This window comes from Prosopis cineraria, unplaced genomic scaffold (assembly GCF_029017545.1).
Source record: "Prosopis cineraria cultivar Desert tree isolate PC_DT_omini unplaced genomic scaffold, ASM2901754v1 PC4, whole genome shotgun sequence".
NCBI lineage: Eukaryota > Viridiplantae > Streptophyta > Magnoliopsida > Fabales > Fabaceae > Prosopis > Prosopis cineraria.
In genome coordinates, this window is record NW_026555335.1 from 14,980,113 (window position 1) to 14,998,998 (window position 18,886).

Here is an 18,886-nt window from a genome sequence, read left to right on the forward strand (position 1 = left end):
TCAATCCTTTGAATTGTTTATTTGTGTACACATTTTATCCTTTTTTGTGTTACATGTTTTTCTTTACCCGATATTAGTACTCATGTTAAATTTTCATAACAGTTGGCTTGTTAGAGTTTAGTGAAGAAGTAAATCTAATTTTAATCGTATGATATATCATTTGTTTGCTTGAAATTGCTAAGTTAAATTTCTTGTCCCCGATTTTTTCAAATGTCCAGTGATTCCTCTCCATTTCCACAATAAAAAATTCAAGAAATTAGAAAATATTGGTGACTATTTATATTAGAGCTTTACAACAAAAATCTACTGAATGAGTAAGTTTAGGATAGGTGTAGTTGAATTAGAAAAATTTATTGAACTTATTTGAATATTGAATATTAAATGAAATTGTAAATATATTTAAATTAATTTGATTAAATTGGATTGTATTCTAGCTGGCTGGATATATATATTACTTTTAATTTGCAGTTTACAGCCTATCATGATTAGGTTAAGTGTAAAAATTGAATGATTTTTTCTAATAAAACAAAGTTTCTATAACATCTAAACTGGTTGTGGTCATAACCGGTTTAGATGTTAATAATATCTAAACCAATTATGACGTCATAACCGATTTAGAAGTTTATTTTTTAAATATTAAAGTATTTAAAATTATTTTATTTAATTTTTATCTAAATTAGTTTTACAACTAGTTTAGAATTTGATTTATCTAAACCCATTGTATAACCGGTTTAGATATCTATCATATATCTAAATGAGTCTTATCAAACCGATTTAAATGATTAATTTTAACTGATTTAGATAATAATTTTAACCAATTTAGATAGGATTTTTACACTGGTGATTACAATATATAGTTTAGATGCAAAATATTTAACATAATTTTTAAAAAATATTTTTTTTTTCAAAAGTGTTTGTTAATAGATATCTACACTATCTATAATATATCATGGTTAATTTATAAAAAAAATAATATTAAATTTAAAAAATTCATATTAAATATTCACTATTTAGAATATATCTATTTGGACCATTGATATTAATTTAGACTATCCAAATTCAGTGGCCAATTTTTACAATTTTTTATTTTTGGTAAAAATAAAATGTTAAATCTAGATAGTCTAGATTTTGTTATTAGAGCAGTAGAGCCAGGGCTTAAGAGGAGTGAGGACAATTCCAGTGTTTACTATTTGTGGTCAATTCTAATTTCTAATTAGGATGCTTGGGTGATAATCTTCACATTTACATGAGCGAAAAATGGTCCAAAGCCAAATTGATTTATTTTCACCAAGTTTCTTCATTCTGTCTTGATTGTAATTTTGAATTGTTTAAATTAAATTTTAACTATAAATACTAATTTATATATTTTTAAAAGTTATCAAATTTAATTTTTGGCAATCCATAAATTATCATGATCTCTTTATGAAAAAGAAAAAATTATATTTAGGTCCCACATAAAAAAATTTATTACAAGATGCCCCATAAAATGCACAAAATACTCTCAAGTTTTAAATTTTGTGCATTTATAATTTAATTAGAGGCATTAATAATTAGGTAACGGTTATTTATAACTTGTAAAAGAAAATGATAACTAATAATAAATTGTAAATGACCGTTGACCAGTTATCAATACCATTAATCAATTTGTAAATGTGCATACTTTAGGACTTAAGCGTATTTTGTGAATTTCATAAAAACTTTTTGGTAATAAATTTCCTTGTATGAGACATGGACTTGGATGTAATTTTCCCTTGGATAAAAGCCATTTCCAAATCAAGGATGTTGATTTTCTTCACTATATATTCCTCCAATTTTTATCACAAGACACATCTAACTACCTTATTTTCTCATTAAAACATAGAATATGTGGTTAAGTTATTAATTTTATCTGAAAATAGAATAAACTTTCAATTTTATCCCTATTTAAATAAAAAATTTAAATTTACATTATATTTTTTTCTCATAGTTAATGGGTTTAAATAGGGGGTAATATTAAAAAAATATAACTAATACTTCATCAAGCATTTTATATTGAGAGTTAAATAATTCTTTAAGAAGGCATCATATAATAGCCATAGAATAGAATACTCTATCCGTTTAAAAATATAAGATATTTTTTAAGGAGTTGGATGTTAAAAAATCTAAAGCATTTTTAATTTTTTGAAGTGTAATTATTACTTTTTTTTAAGTATCTCTATTACTAATGACTTTATATTTATTATAGAGTATTTAATAGAAGTAAATATAAAAAGATAGAATTAATTTAAAAGTAAATAGTTATTTTACTGAAAAATATAAATTTAATTAAAAATATTTTATATTTTTTAATAGCACGAGTATTTAATAATTTATTTTTTGAAAAAGTTGTCTTGTTGACATGGGACACGTAATTTAAGGAAGAAATCAAAGACAATCCGTACTTGTTAGCATATGCTTTGAAAAGGAAGAGCAGTCATTGCAAAACTACAATTAAGAAGGTGAGGACGACAATGCTGGCTTTTTTATGCACTTTTTAGTATAAAAAAGAGACTAACTGTTAACACCACAAATTATATTTGTTTTATAAACAAGAAATGTTTATCCATGCAATTGGATGAAATATAAGGCAGACACTTCATTGTTTTTTGTTTTCTACTAAATAATATGGTTCATTATATAATTTATTTTAGTAAATACTAAGATGTGTGTGTAATAATTGTTTGTAATTAATTCTTTTAAAAATTGAGATTTAAACCATGGTATTGAAATCCGGACCGGACCGGTCGAGTCAACTCGAAAACCGGTGACCCAATCCCTTTGTTTGGTGAGAGAATGAATCCGTGTAACTTGTTAATCAGGTTATTATTTTTTCAGACAAAACCCCTGACGTCATTTTGAGAGATTTTTTTTCATTTTTAATTTTTTAGAGTGTTGAGTTCAAAAATAAAATAAAAAAAAGTGAAACCGAAGTCAAAAACTAAAAAATTAGAGGCAGAGCATGCTAAGTCCAATTCAAATTTTCAAACAACATTTGGTTCAGCTTTTCGTCTGTGTCTCTCCTCTCCCCTAACCTAATCGATGTCTCTTTTCCAGCTCAGTCTCTATCTCTTCTCTAGGCTCTAGCTCTATCTCTGTCTCTGCTGTCTCTGTCTCTTCTCCAGCTCGGTCTCCGTCTCTTCTCCAGCTCTATCTTCATCTTTGCTGTCTCCGTCTCTTCTTTAGACCTTTGAGATTGAAGGGTTGTAATTGTAAGGATATATATTTGAAGTGTTGTATTTTATTATTATTAGACTTTTGAGTGGTTGGATTTGGTTGAATGTTTTTATAATTAATGTCTTTTTATTTAAACCGTATTATTTTAATCATGATCGGTTTACCATCGATTTAACCCCTGGTTCAATCCCGATTGAACCACTAACCCGTGGCCCAGTGTTATGACTAGTTCAATAACTGATCCAATTTTATGTATCTTGGTTTAAACATTTTAATCCATGAGTTTATCGGTTAGGATGTAAAGGAGAATTTCCAAAACTTTAAATTAGTGACTGGGAGGTCCCTAACAAATTTTTTTAAAACAATAAATTATAAATATCAATTTAAATAATTATAAATAAAAATTTCATATACATTCTAATAGTTACATTTGAAATTTAAGTAATTTATCTATAATTAAAATTTCTAAATTTACACTTATTTGAGTTAATATTTATAATTTTCTTTTCAGTTAATGTCTTTTATTGTTTTTTTTTTTGAAATTCTAGGCTATTATCTTTGTTTGGTCCTATTAAATAGGTTATATATCTAAAAGTCCCTCTACTATATAACAAAATCTTGTTATTAATATTATAAACATATCAAAATGGGAGAATGACAAGTAAGGACCCTAAAAAAGTTATTGTCAAACTAAAATTTCTTCAATACTAAAGTTTCCAAATTCAATACTTCTTTTCCCATATCTTAGTACTAAAATTCTTAATTCGATATTAGTTTTCTTACAAGATCGTTACTTGTCAGTCTCCCTATTAAAGTCCACTTGTTTTGTTTTGATTGGAAGGAAGTACGTTAAATATGAAGGAAACATAATCTTAAATTTCTATACTTTGCTCGCATATTGTTATTTATCCTTGTATTTTTTTTTATGTTTTTTATCCTTGTATTTTTATTTTTCATTGTCTTATGTCTCTCCATGAATTCCATGGTCCCTATACTTTATTCATGAAGGAATCTAAAATAATAAAAAACAAAAATACAAGGACCAAAAATACTAAAAAAAATATAAAGATCAATAACAAAATGTGAACAAAATATATGAATTTAAAATTATATTTTTTCTTAAATATATAAGTCTTACCAGATATATATACAAACATATGTTTAACCGAGATTGGGCCTAACACTAGTTGGCAGTCCGATGCCTAGGTACGAGGACACATGAGGCCATCTTATCATTTGCACAACTCTCCTTGCATTACATGCCAAACTTAATTAAGAATTCTATCAAAAAAAAATTATAAATTTAAAATATGATTTAAAAAAAAATATATGCAAACATCCCTTGAGTAGGTCAAATAGATTTAGTTTTATTTTATATATTGATAGATGATAGGTTGACACTTCTCTTTTTTTTTTTTTTTTTTTTGAGCAAAAGACACTTCTCTTATTTGAACTTGAAAACAAGTGGAGCAACGTAACTCCCATAATCCTATCAGGCCACGTGTTAGATCTCAGCTTTCACTTTAAATAGTAAATTGCAGTTTGAATCTATCATCCCCATGTTTGAGAAGCTGCCAGTACAATGAAAAGAAATCTATTAGCACCTCCAAAAAATGTAAAAAAATAGAAATAAAAATAAAAATTCAGAGCATAATCAAATTGAAATGTTGAACTTGTCTTTCTGCGTTCTGGCTATTCTGATCAAAATCTATTTTGATTTTTTGAGTGAACAGGGACAATTTTACAATTTTAATTTAATTTTTTTATTTTATTAAATATTTTAAAATTTTAAATAAGATGAAAGGTTTCATGTTTTTTTAACGTTTTCAATCTTTTTAATGCTTTCTTTTTTTTTTAAGTCTTCTGATTTTTTTAGTTAAACAAAAAAAAGATATAGTATTGTTTAGAAAATCTCTGAAAAAAACCATACACATTTATTTCTTAACTGAATAATGTGAAAATTGAAAGAAAAAAAATTACTTTTTATTTGATTTTATTAGTGCTATAGAGTGATTAAATTCTGAATTCGACTTCATGTATAAGCATTTTTTGTAAAGCAAATTCACAGTATATGAGACGAGGCAAATAATTTTTTATTACTTTTTCAAAGTTAAGAATAAAAATAATTTAAAACAAGTGAAATTTAGTGCAAAATTAAAAGATTAAATGTATAATTTTTCAAAAATACAATCTTGTATAATTTTCTTTTTTCAATACCAAATGTGCTAACAAATGAAAAGTATAGTATCTCACAGTAGAATTGATATAATTTTATCGAGTTCAGCAGAAAATAGTTTATCAAGTTTTTTTAATATATTTTTATTTAAAAATTGATACCGATTTAGTAAAAATAATTTCTCATTATTTTTCAAAATTTATATAAAAAAAAATAGGCATGTTCTTTAAAATTTAAAGCATCAGTGAAGAGCTAGTAAACAGTGGGCTATCTAAGTTGTATAGGCTTGGATTATTTGAAATCAAGCCTTAAAACCTTTTTATTCTAAAATCAATAATTTTTTTTTTAAGTTCAGCCTCAATTTATTAGGCTTAGGGCTGATATTTTTAAAATTATGTTTGACATTATACTATCATATATTTATTATCTAAAATATAACTCATAATTTTTAAAATCTAAAATAAATGATATAAATCATAATTTTAAAGTACACACACATTTAAAAGTCTAAATTTAATAAAAAATTTAAAATACTTCAAAATATTAGGCTTAAACTAAATATAGACTTAAATAAGTAACTTCAGTCTGAGCCTTAAAACTTAAACAGCTCATAAGTCATTCTATATAAAAGTTCTTTAATTTTTTACGCTTAAATTAAACAAGGGTGTGAAAATATTATTTGAGGGCCCAACAATTATAAATGAGCCTATTGTTTTTTTCTGGGCTGAAGAACTGGTGTGATGTGAATGTTTTATGAATTACTTTTTTTTTTATATAAAAGTTTAAGTGAGTTGTATATTGATGGATGACTTGTTAAAAAAAGTTTTACTGTAAAGGTTGATTCAGTAAACAAAAAAAATGTTGATTTTAAACCAAAAACAAAAACAAAAAATGATGACAACGGATTGAAATGTTGAATCACTGACCAGTTTTGGAGAGAATCCAATTAAAGTCTTGTTCAACGTTCCAACAAAAATATCCAAGCAATCCTCTTTGTTTCGCATAAGCAGCTTTTGCAGAAATGCTGTGAGTATCATCGTAACCATACCAATCCGATCCCTTCTGCGCGTAATTCGTCACATACGTCGAATTATAGCACACCTTCGCACCCAATGGGACAATATTCTTGTACTTCACAGCTCCAACCGCAGGATTCGCCGCCGCTGCGAACAAGCCACCATTGTTAGGGTTCTTCAATCTCCATTTGTACCCATAAAATGGCAAACCTAGAGCCAATTTCTTTGGTGGAACCGATTTATTCCATTTCGAAATCCCTTCGTCTCCACTGAACTGTCGTCTTGGGTTCATCAATGGAGCAGGTGGCCGTGTCTCATTCGGGTACCCATCTGGTATGAACAGGTCATAAGTCATCACGTTGATCCAATCCAAGTTTGTCGCAATCTCCAGAAATGCGTAATAGTTCAATGACGAAATCTGGTCTGATCCAGCCACTGCAGCTGATAACAGCAACACTGCGTTTCCAGAGGATCTTGATTCTGCAAGTAAAGAAGATCGCCACTCTCTGATGAGAGAACCAAAGTTGGTTCTGTCTGTGTCTGAAGATGGTTATTCCCAATCGAGGTCAATTCCATGGAAGTTGTTACTTCTGGCAAGTTTGATGGAAGAGTCAATGAATGATTTGCGAGAACTGGCACTGCTCGCCATTTGAGAGAAGCTTGAACTCACAGCGAGTCCACCCACCAATGGACAAGAGGGTTTTAACAGAAGGGTTCTTGCGTTGAACTGTTCGAGTGAAGGATGAGAATTGGGAAGCTTTGGAAGAAGAAATGGTGACAGTGTTAGTGGTGGGATCAAGATCTGCGACTGCACAGAAGAGGTGTGTGTAATAGGAAGCTTCAATGTCTGAAGCTGCGAGGCCACTGTCTGAATTCCAGTAACCTCCTTTGGCGACAGATTGGGAAGAACAGAAGCTGACTTGGAGGATGAAGACAAAGCAAGGTATTATCAGAAATGGAAACTTTTAGGAAAGCCATGGTGTGAGAGAGAGGGTGAGACCAAGAGGGAAAGATATTTTTCAAGTTGGAGTTTGATCACTGTAACATAACTATGTTACCCCTTATCATGAGGCTTTTAAGCCGTGTAAAAAATCTCTACAATACAAGTTGCAAGTACTATTAATTAATGGTAGTCAGGGATAGAGGGACTAGCAAAGGCTACACTCTCCTAAAATTTTATAGTTTTTTAGGGTTAAGATGTGGGAATATTCATTAGCTTTTCTTAGGAACTTTTGTATATTTAAGTGTTCGATTTAAGAAAGTATAATAAATTATAAAAATAATTAATTAAGTAATAAATTTTAATCATAATTAATTATATTATAACACAATTTGTTTGAATATTATTTTTTTAAAATTAATTTTAACAGAATTGAAGATATTTAGATAATTTAATCCTAATCAATTTTAGTCATATAAATTACTATATAATTTAATTTTTAAATATAAAAAATTAAGTTTTTGAGGGTATAAAGTTTAAATTTTATTGAAAAAAAAAAGATAAGAGAAGAGAGTTTAGTTTTATTTTTATTTAATGTTGTGTTTTTTTTATAATTTTTTTAGGCCTTTTTTTGTAATTTTTTCCAATATTTTTGAGTTATTTTTTCCAAAGAGCTGATTAAGAGAGCTTTCGAAAAAAGTGTTTAAGCCAGTAATCAATTTTTAACTTTTTTTTTTATTGTTTGGATATTTTGGCTCAAAAAATCAATTTTAAACTCTAAAATTGATTATTACTCCTATCCAAACACACGCTAAGTCAACTACAAATGCTTATTTACTTTATAAAAGAGCTGGTAAAATAGTTTCATGTTAACAGTGTAATTATAAGGATATGCTTTCTTCTGTTTTATTTATAAAAGACCTTTTAAAAATATTTTTTAGTCTAAAATATAAAAAATTTTATAATAATTAAATGAATTTTTCAATTTTAACTCTTTTTGATTAGAATGAAAATATTTAATATAGTTATATTGTTATTCAAAATTAAGGATAGGAATGAAAGTACATATCACTTTTTTATGATATCAAGAAAAAAAATTAACTCTTTTTTAAAATACGTAAAATGATTGAAAGTGTTATACAATAAAGATACAAAGGATTTGAGTTTAATGGATAAGGGATGATTAGCTTATTTTATAAAATTAATATATATTTTTGTACCATTATTAATTTTGATAGACCAAAAACTCCTCAAATTTTTTTTGGATATTTTTATTTCTTAACTCTTATTTTTAATATTATATGGATATTATTAAAATTTTGATTTCTTTAAAGTTTATGAAAATTTTATAATATATATTAATTTCGGACCGTTTATTATTAAATTCCAGCTTTGCTCTGATTAGTAGGTGTGAGTTGGAAAATTGGAGTTGTTTGATGCTTTATTTCAAGTCATCATCCTCATAATTGGCACGATGGGACCAAAAAATGAAATAGAAATCACTCGTATCAGAAATATTTTGATATAAAATTCTCTGGATCAGATAACATTTGTAGCTCTTTGATAAATAAATTTCCCAAATTGTACTAAAAAGCAAACTTAAAACTCCTACGTTTTCCATTTCCATTCTTTACCTTATAGTGGTTCTAAAAATGTCATCTTCGTGTAAGTCAATCATGCATATCTCAATCTCTCCTTCATCAATGAACATAGAGACAACATAAATATATCTGTTCATCATAAATAGAATACCTTCGCCAAATTGTGTGCGCTATGCTGAACAATATGTCAATTTATAAAATTAACAATAGATAATCATCAGCAGTTGGTTCTAGTGAGAAGAGCCATGAATACTCAAGAACAAGATGTCAAATTCAAATTTATGTGAAAGTAAAAAAAGTACTTTTGAGAGGACTATTTTTATTTACATCAAACAATACTTTAATTTAATCAAATTAGATAATTATATAAAAAAATTAAAATTCATAAATTATAAATGATATTGCACAACTTATTTGTCATATACTCCCTCCGTATAAAAATATAAAATATTTTTTGAGAAGTTTAATGTTAAAAAATTTAAAGTATTTTTAATCTTTTAAGGTGTAATCATTGCCTTTCTTTTTTCAAAAATATCCCTATTGATAATAACTTTATATTTATTATAAGATATTTAATAAAAATAAATATAAAAAGATAGAGTTAGTTTAAAAGTAAGTAACTACTTATTGAGAGTGAAATTTGATTAAAAATATTTTATATTTTTTTAACAAAAAGAGTATATATATATATATATATATTTGTAGAAGTGGTAATGGTTGAAATTGCTTGCGTAATTATCGTCCTTACAAATGGATTCCCCTGGATCTTCCCTATGGCCTCGGGAGAACTCATTCTTGTCAAATTACGTGATAAAAGTCCACTTTCAAGAACATGCCAATAGATCAAATTGTAATTGACATGAAGAACATACTTAATAACTTCTTAGAAACTCAATTGTACTGTGTGGTTTAGCCAAATTTAGTTTTTAAAATATTTGAAAAAATTAATCATTTAGTTTCTGTAGTTTTGATCCAGTTGTATCTTAGTTCTTGAACTTTAACTCATTATAACTCAATCCCTAAAATTTTCACTTAGTTGTAAATCAATTTCTAAACTTTGTCTCTTGCAATTTAGTCCATGAAGTTTTAATCCCTTAAATATTGGTCCCTTTATTTTAAAAAATAAAATTATATAAATTCAAAATATTTTAAATTTTTTTACTAATATCTTAAATTACTAAACTCTTTTAATATTTATAAATATTTAAAGTTTAAAATATTTTTAATTTTTATAATTTTATTATTTAAAATATAGGAATTAATATTTAAGAGATTAAAACTTCAGAGGTTAAATTGCAATGAGCAAAGTTTAGGGACTGATTTATAATTAAGTCAAAACTTTAGAGACTAAGTTATAATGAGTCAGAGTTCAGAAATTAAGTTACAATTAGGTCAAAACTATAAGAATTAAATGATTAATTTTTTCAAAACCATTTAATGTTACTTTATTGATCAAGTTTGAATCTCTGATAAAACTTTTCAAATGGATGCTTCAAATTAATATGCTCTAATTTGCCTGTTGGTCTTCGTTTTCTACCCTAGAAGTGGATTGCTTCTTTTCTTTTTTGTTATTTAGGGTAGTATAACCTTTAAATAAAAATATTAAAAAAATTTATTTTTATTTTTTTAAAAGAAAAAAATTAAACATTTTAATTCTTAGAATTAACATATTTAATCAATCAAATTATAAGAACTTGAGTAAAATAAAATAAAATACAAAAAATCAATTTAAAATTGAGAAAAAAGTAAAAAGAAACATATTAATCTTCCAATTTCATTTTTTTAGGGGCTTTTGCAAATACAATCCATATTATAGAATCAAATCAAGTAAACAATCTAACATTCATTATATTTTATATTATCGCTAATTTATTATATTTATCAATGATATATTATTGTATATCAATGATAAATCCTTTATAAATTTTTAAATTTTTAATTACAAATCTCTTATATATCAATATAAATCGGTCACACTCTCAAATTTTTAAAAATTTAATTTATGTTTTTGGGTACAAAATTCTTTTTAACTAATGAGTCAATTTATCCTTCTTTTTATTAGAATTCATTATTTATATATATATATATATATATATAATAGTTGCTTCAAATTGAGGGAGTATGCGTGTTGAAATTTTAGAATTAGGCAAATAGGACATAAATAGAATTAAATGATGACGCGGTTAAAGCATTGCGTTTACTATGTTTAGTCAATTCTGAATACGCTGCTGGATAAGAAAAGTCTTCACGTCTACTTGACTAAATGACATGGTATAGAATTAGAATTAGCAGTTAAACCAATATCTTAATCCGTCTGATAAAATACTTTATTTATGATTAATTTAATTATTATTCAACTATAATTTTAATCATTAATAGTTGAGTCAATACCTGGTTTAATGGTCAGTCTAATTTTTAATATCTTAATAAATGACCATAAAAACGAAGACTTTCTTCATCACCGCCATTCTCCCTATATAAAATATTATGCGCAAAATAATAATTTATTAATAAATGTTATTTTAAAATTATTCTTGTTTAGTTCACTCCTTATCCTTTTATATCTTTTTCTCTTTCACTTCTTAAAAATTAAAATTCCAAATTATATTTAATTGGCTTCATTCATATTTGCAATTTTAATAAAAAAAATATGTTATGAAATACTTGTCTAGTCTTATGTATGAATCACTTCCAACATATTTTATTAAAACTAAAAAATACCTTAAAATTTATTAACTCTATCTCAAAATTTCACAAGTTCTCAATTTTATCCATGATAAATATACATATTTTAACAACATATTTTTTTCTTTAACATTTAATGGAAGATAAAAAAATTTATAATAAAAATTTAATAATATAACTTATAACTTGGATAGAAAATCTTATAAATAGCATCAAAAAAAATAGTGATTACCGTTGATAATAGTAAAACTTGTTATAGACGCGAGAGGGAGGGAGGGAGGGAGAGAGAGACCGCCACACTATTTACAAGACTAAGTGCAGGCTTCCCAAGATTCTGTTTTGTCTTATGTATGCATATGAAACTGATGCCTAGCTTATTTGAATTGAAACAAAAGTGGAGCAACATAATAACTCCCATCACAACATGTGTTGACATATTTTATTTATCGCTGGCCAAAAGCAAAAACATATTTTATTTATCAATTTAATTAATTATTGACCCGTTCTATTCATTTTTTTATATACCATTTGAATTTTACAAACGAAGGGTTCCATCACTGACACCAGAATGTCTCCTCCGTGAGTTCATGAGAAGTGCTCATCAGAGTACATAGAAGCATTTTGGCCCAAAAAATAGAGAGAGAGTACATAGAAGCACCTAGACCACCATTAAGATCAGAAATTACAGTATCGAAGCACAATTCATCCTGCAGAGGTCAAAAGTGGTTCATAAATGTGTTTTTTGCACAGATTTCTATATGAATTGTGCTCATCCTCAATTGCATTGAAATAAAATGTTCTCTTCTTCTAGTGCAGCTCTATCTTCCACAACAGAGACCCATGATTCTGCAATCTTAGTCACTCTTCCTCCTACGATCTCGACCAACGTGAAGCCTCGCATTGTACCGTTTACCTCTGGGATGAGAAGTTCCTCTTGCCATCATTAACTAACTTTTTGACCCTTGGAACAATGGCCCCATTCAAGTATATAGTGTTGTCATTGCCAACAACAATCATTTTCCTCAAGCCATTGCCATGGGCAAGCTCTTTATGCATGTGACCAAACACAACCAATGGAACAGACACTTGGTTCTCTTGCAACAATGATATTGCATGTGCTAGATCTGTCGGACAAAGATAATAATCTAGAGTGAAAAACAGCATTTGAATCTCTATCTCCATCATATTTGGGGGATTTTTGGTACACTGTCATCTAGACCTTGTTTTTTTTTTTGAATTTTTTTTTTATTGCACATAGATATTCTCCTATTAAAAGCAATCATGTTTAAGACATAACCAAGCATTACTTGCAGGCACCTCTTCTAATGAGGATTATTTTGAATATTAAGTGATGTCTAAGATGCCTGTAATCAGGATATTGACGATAATCGACGATGTCCAAGTGATAAAGAATGAAACCCCATTTGGATGGTAAACAATAAAGATGTAACACAACACCACTTTCAACTTCATCAATTTTTCCATTTTAAAAATATGGAATGTCTCATTTCTTTGACTAACTGTCATGCCAAACATGGCAATCTTAAATATCCAAGAGATAGCAATTAAAGTGAGATAATAGCATAACATTCTCTCCTAAATGTCTTAAATGCAAAAGGGCTAGCAGATTCACTCGTATGATTCAATAGATCGACACATAGTAGAATAGATTATTGAAGCCTTTTCAATGAATAGAACCATCCAGACTGAACTTGAACTATGACTGCTAAAAACACAGGACTTATCCTAAATAAAGAGTGGAGGCCTAAAGAATATGTTACCTGAATCACCATGATCGCCACCACCAAATACCCAATCTTTACCACAGATGTCATTTACATCAGAACCAAGACCTGCACAAAGGATAAATCCATAAACCCCTTTTATGTTGGATTGTGAGTCACAAAACAAAGTACACTGACAAAGTACATAACACAAACGGAGAGGATCACAAGTTTCAGCTATTGAAATGTCGACGCACCTGTTGGTCCATTATGACCAAGTAATATAAGAAAATGATCCTCTGGTGTGCCAAGAGCAGCTTTGTGAATTCTCTTAGCACTCCCATCCATGTTTTCCACTCCATATCTAAGAGAAAGCTCATATTAAACAGGTTGAATTTTGGCTAAAATGGAAGCTTTACTAACTGTAAAGCTCTTCATAGCAGAATTCATATCAAAAAGCACAAGAAGCCATTTGACTATACCATTATTCTATCCCCAGTGAAGAAGTTTAGAAACTTTAGTGAGCTAAAACAAGAGTGCTCGTACAAGTGAATCAAGCATTAGATACATCAAGATTTAACATTATGACCAAATATTATAATCCTAAAACTAATATTTAGAAGTGATCAAATTGGAGAAGGGAAGCTTAATAGGGATTAAAACAGGAGGTGGAAATTAATAGGCATTCTATTCAGAAATACTATGTGGGAAGAGAAGAAGACGGGGGAGGGTTGGAGGGATTCCTTGTGAGCAAGACTAACCACAGACAAAAAATATCATTTAGGAGTAGTCTAGAAGCGACCCAGAAGAAAAGAAAATTACAAGGACAGAGATTTCTAATATTCCAATTGTTCATACTTGTTTTTCTTCTGCAGCTCACCTTGCAGACAGAAGTTCTTTCCGGTATAACTGCTCTCCACCACAAGAAAATGGTCGTCCACCAACAACGCTCACTTTTATCAGAGGAAAGTCAGAACTCCGATAAGCCACATGCATCTCACCAAGGCTACATATCACATTGGTATATTCAATTGTCATTATATTTCTCATGCTACAACAATTTGAGCACTGGATGAGATATCCTAAAAGTAAAGCATCATGACTGGGAATAAGTAGTTTGGACTAGGGAAGACTTTTAGTTGTCAGTATTCTTCTCTGATAATTGATCACTTTCAAAGTTGGCAGTGCCATTCAAAAAGGGTACCCTAAAAGGCTTCATGTGTAAATTTCGAGTTGCTGACCAAACCAATCACTTGAAAGTCAACCGATAGATCTTTCTAATTACTTCCCATATTTTCTTATTATCACCAAAAACGTTGCACATGGACTTGCAGCATACCTATACTATGTTTTTTTAGATAAACTTAACTTATACGGGTCTACTAATCAATCATATTTTAATAGCACACAAATTCTGAAAGAAGTTAGTTATTAACTGTCAAAGAAATGAAGTGCCACATGGAAGACCACCACACGGCATTTCAGTGATGAACTTTTAACCAAAATATGAAAAACCTGGCCAACCTTTACATGAAATTACATTTGAAGAAAAAAAGGATAATTAAAAAGGAAACAGTTAATTTGATGGAAGGGAGAAGAAATTTCCAGAATCAATAGGATGACTAAATAATTAGCTTACCACTCTAGTTGGAGCTGAACTCGATCCTTCTTGCTAACATTCAAATGAAACAATTAGTTTAAGCAATGAATATAATTCAGAACTTTTAATTTAAACATATCATACACAAAAAAGTTACATCAACTTATCCTCATGTACAAGCTCAACCACGTAAGGGGGAGGGTGGATTGATTTTTGTGTGTCTCAGGGGATTGAATTTTTGCTGGACCACATTGTAAAGTTCATTCTCTTGTATCCAATCAGAAAAGAAAACATGCAAACCCTCGAGCAAAAAGCTAATTTCACAAACTCTGGACAAAGCAAAATTATGTAATACAAAAGTATGCAATACACTGTGACAGGTTAATAAAGTGAGAAGTCGAAGTATTTAAGTTACTCTTAAACCACTCAACTGCTGAGTTCCTGATGAACCCAATTGTAAATGGTTCATGTTGGTTGTAAAACTGGCCCATGATAGTTGTAAGTGAATCCCCCTCCCTCCCTCCCTCCGCCCCACTTTCTCGAGCTGTTAATGTGCCATTGTTCATGGAGGATTTTGAGGTGCAAGAGCGGAACCTCATGGACCTATCAGTGCAAATACTTCATGCAAAGATTCAGCCGAAAGGCACGACAAATGTACGCATGCATACCCACACATGGACACACGTGTGCATGCACCCACTCAATCACACACATTCAAGATGACTGCACTTTCAACAATCAAAACTCATTCTCCCACCAATAAAAAAAAACCATTTATAATTAGGTTCATAATCTAATCAACAGCTGGGTGGTTTAAATAACTTAACAACTTCAACTTCTCACTTTATTTACCTATCATTATGATTCAAGAAAAATGTAACTTTACCTTCCTGAAAACCGATGGGTAAACCAGGCATCATGGTTTCCCAATACAACTGCTTTAGGAAATTCAAGATTTGCAACACTTTGAACAAGTTCAACATTCTCCTCACCAAAATCACCTAACAAAAATCAATAGAAAATCTTAAACAAGAAGTAAATAATAAAAACAATGAGAGGGATTGACTGTAGAACAAAGAAGCAAAAACAAATAATGGTTAATCTCAAACAAAGCCAAACTTGGCTGCACTGACATGTTAACTTCTCGATGTGTCTGTTAATCAATGCTAATAATAGAAATAAAGAACTCATGAGTCATTTACACATGTAACAGAGAAATGCCCTGGTTGTCAGTCTGCAATATGGACACAGATTCTTCACACATGTCCACTGGCTTATCCTCAGCAATTACAATATCAAAGAGGAAGCAAAGGCACTCACATATGTTAAAAGAGAAAAATCCTAAATTGATAGGTTGATAAGCAGTAACAATTGAGACTTGCCTGTAAACAGCACCAAATCTGGCTGCACTTCAATATAAGTGCATATTAGAATGAAAGATGGAATATGCATCGAATGCTTATATTGAATATTTATATAGAGCAAACAAAAGTTGCAGCATTAAATAAAATCACATGATTAAATTCAATTTGAACATTTATATTAAACAGCTAATAGCACTACTACTGCACTACATTCTTCTTTGGATCCCCCCTTTCTTTTTTTTTCCTTCGCTCCATGCGTTTTCCCCTTCTATCTGCCTTATTTGCACAGACAATAAGTAATTAAAGTTATTTCCCAATTTTGTGACCAAGCTTTTATCTTAGACAACCATCATTCTCCCTTTTTCTAACTAAAGCTAACCAGCTCGTAAAATGTGTGTGTGTGTGTTTAACCAACTTCCAGTAGATCACAGGAACATCTATCGATTTTCTAGAAGGATTATATAATTTGCCTCGTATCAACTGACAAAAAAGTTTAGGTGTTTTATGGGGTTCGAAAGTCACCAAAGTAGCATATAATCTTCAGGTTTCGCGATTTCCATTCTATTTGACCATAAACACACACGTATAAGGTTGATTGACACGCCAGAATAAATGCAAATAAGAATTAAGTCAGCACAGAAATAAGGGAAGAAAACTAGAAAGTTTTAAAATAAAGAAGAGTACCTGCAAAAACTGAAGTGCCTTTGAATCTTCTTGCAAGTTCCAACAATCATGCTTCAGTAACAAAAACCCCAAATTCCGAGTAGGCAAACGAGAGAAACGAAAAATGATGAAGGAAAGAAAATTTGTCAACGAAAAGAAGGTTTTCCAGTAGACATGTCAGAAAACCCAAATGGAACGAACGGAGGCTTACCACATCACCAACGATGGCAATTCGAACGGAAGACGCGGCCATGGAAGAGGGAGAGAGGTTGGGCTTGACCGACGAATTCAAACAGCAGCGAACAGAAGAGATTGTAGGCGCGTGAAGGAACGCGCCTATCATGGGGAGGGCAGAGTTAGCTTTTGACTTTTATGATCCTTCGGCAGCACGATGCTCCTGTTTCCTTCTATTAAAAAAAAAAAAAAATACTCACTTGATCTAAAATAGAAAATATTTTTTATAAATCAACATTAGGTCAAAATGGAAAGAGACTATGTAAAATTTTTCCCCAATTGTCTTCATTAAATGTATTATGGAAGCAAATTATATAAAAAAGAAAGTAAATGTAATTAAAATATATTGATTTTAAATTAGAGGGAAATTTTGAAAAGTATAATAGCCTCTTAGTTCCTCAATCATTTAAATCAATTTTAACTACTCTTCTTAATTATTGTTAAGTTAGTTAAAAAAGGAAATTTTGAAAAGTATAATAACCTATTACTTACTCAATCATTTAAACCAAGTTTAACTATTTTTCTTAATTCTTATTAAGTTGGTTAAAGTGTCATATATTTTAAACTAAAAGAAGTATTCACTTCATTTTTTATTATAAGGCATGTTTATTTATCTCACTAAAATCAAGAAATACTAGTTAAATTATTAATTTATTTAAAAATAAAATAAAATTTTACTTTTACTCTTGATTAAATAAAATTTTTTTAAATTTACATTATATTTCATAATTAATAAGTTTAAATAAAAATAATATTAAAAAAATGTGATTAATACCTCATAATGTGCCTTATATTAAAGACAAAAAAAATATTTTTAAAATGTGTCTAATAATAAAAAACTAGTAGAGTAAATAAGTAACTGCTCATGTTTTAAGTCATTCTCAACCACACTAAAATTAAGAGAGGACCATTAACCCATTAAATTTATCTTAAAATTATAGAATATTCTAACTTTTCTTCTGTTAAATTTTGGAAAAATTGCCTATAAAGACTCCACTAAAATTTATTCGCCCATGAAAACTTAGGATATATTTCAAAAGAAAGTCATTCGCTGCCAATAATTGTGGAAGGCTGAATGACAAAAATGTCTTTATTGATTAAAAAAGTAAAAATTAAGCAAGATTCTTTGCTATCAATACACACACACGATCTTTTATTGTCAATATATCGCAATGTTTTTCATTATCATAATTTCATGTCAATATTTAATATAAGATTTTTTAGTATCAATATGCCAAACATCCTTCAGTGGCAATTTATTAAGTTTTAAAGCACGTTTGAAGCATAGGTGATATTGTTTTCGTATATTCATATATCACTTTTACATGTATGAATATCAATTGTTAAAATCATTTATAAACACCTTTGGATGCATTTGTGATATTTCTTCCACGATATACGACTGTTTTTCAATGAAATGTAATTTTCTTTTATATATTCAAATATCACTTTTGCATATTTAAATGTCCCTTATTAAAATCTTTTATAGACACCTTTAAATGCATATGTGATATTCTTTCACAATATCCAACTAATCTTTGATGAAATACAATTTTTTATATATTCAAATATTATATATTTGAATATCCCTTATTTAATTCCCTTATAAACATCTTTGATACATATGTGATGTTTGTTCTATGATATACAACTAGTCTTCAACGAAATATAATTTTTTTCATATATTTAAA

General features: G+C 28.8%; 2 pseudogenes; both read right to left on the reverse strand.

The window, feature by feature from the left end:
• Window positions 1-4,535: 4,535 nt before the first annotated feature.
• Window positions 4,536-9,718, reverse strand: LOC129308867 (class V chitinase-like; annotated as a pseudogene).
• Window positions 9,719-12,027: 2,309 nt separating this feature from the next.
• LOC129307651 (uncharacterized) lies at window positions 12,028-17,348 on the reverse strand (annotated as a pseudogene).
• Window positions 17,349-18,886: the final 1,538 nt, after the last annotated feature.